The following is a 1,348-nucleotide window of genomic DNA, read 5'->3' as shown; positions in this document are numbered from 1 at the left end:
CATAATTATAATAAAGGTCAATCAAATGGACCAATATGGCAAGGCCATGATGATCCACTTGGTAAAATAAATCCGCTGGGCATCTTTCTTGGCCTTAAGACAACAATTCTGATGGCTAAAGATCCAAACGGGACAACAACAACAACAACAAAAAAAGAATCTTCTAAATAACTCATGAAAGAATAAAGTTACGTTGAAACCAAAGGAAAAAAAAGTTTATGGACATTGAGAAGAGGGTTGAGAATAATGAAATGCTTACACAGAAATGTGACGAATACATTTCTGAAGTTGAACGCTACAACCGCTTTTCCTTTTCTGCCAGCAGAAAAGGAAAAGCTTCCCAAGATCTTAGACATTGCTCATCGAGTGGGGAAACCTAAACAAAATTACCGGAAACCCTTAGTGATCATCATCCAGTTCATGGATTGAAAGCTGCCAAGAACAATCCTTTCCTTCAAAATAATCATCTGCGGTTCACTGAAAACCTGACGAGAGAGGACAAAGAAAACAGACTGAAGCTGTGGCCCATTATAAAGAAAGCACGTGAAGAAGGGAAATCTGCTTACTTTGTTCAAGCAATGTAAAAGGCATATCGCTAATAGGAAAAGATTTACTCATAACAGAGTTAGCGGATGACACTACATTATTCCTAAAAGATGAGTATCAAATTTCTATTGCTATTGAAACAATCTCCACATCTCTTAAAGTTTCTGGATTGTACTTGAATATTCGTAAATGTGAACTTATGGCAATAAAAGAATGTTCAAAAACAGCTTTGTGTAACCTTCCAATAAAACAAGAAGTTCGTTATTTAGGTATTTGAATAGCCAAAAACCAGGAAAGAAGAATTGATCAAAATTCTATCTTATTCTAGTGAAACTCAAACACAGATTTACTCAGTGGCTCTTAAGAGATTTATCATTAAAAGGCAGAGTATTAAAAACTAAAGCAGATGGCATCTCTCGTCTTATTATGCTGCATTGGCATTTTACCTTGATAATAAAATCATAAAAGAGGTTGATAAGTTACTTTTCAACTTTACTGGGAAAAATAGGACACACTACATTTAAAAAACAGTTCTTATGAACTCCTGTGTCAATGGAGGACTTACTGTGTTAGATTCTGACACTTGTGGGATTATAATATTACCTTATGCCATGTTAGACCCCTAATTAAAGATTGTGAATTATTATGTAGCTTTAGTTTGCATTATTCTCCTGAATTAGAAGAAGGTGATAACTATTACATTTGTTAAACCGATTTGCATTACATTAGACTGCTGATTTATTGTGAATGAATGATATTGTTTTATGATGCATTATACTGCTGAGTTATAAGAAATACTGTT

The sequence above is a fragment of the Pundamilia nyererei genome, unplaced genomic scaffold, assembly GCF_000239375.1.
Source record: "Pundamilia nyererei isolate P.nyererei 1_Seehausen unplaced genomic scaffold, PunNye1.0 scaffold01122, whole genome shotgun sequence".
NCBI classification, from domain to species: Eukaryota; Metazoa; Chordata; class Actinopteri; order Cichliformes; family Cichlidae; genus Pundamilia; species Pundamilia nyererei.
This window is presented reverse-complemented; position numbering follows the sequence as displayed.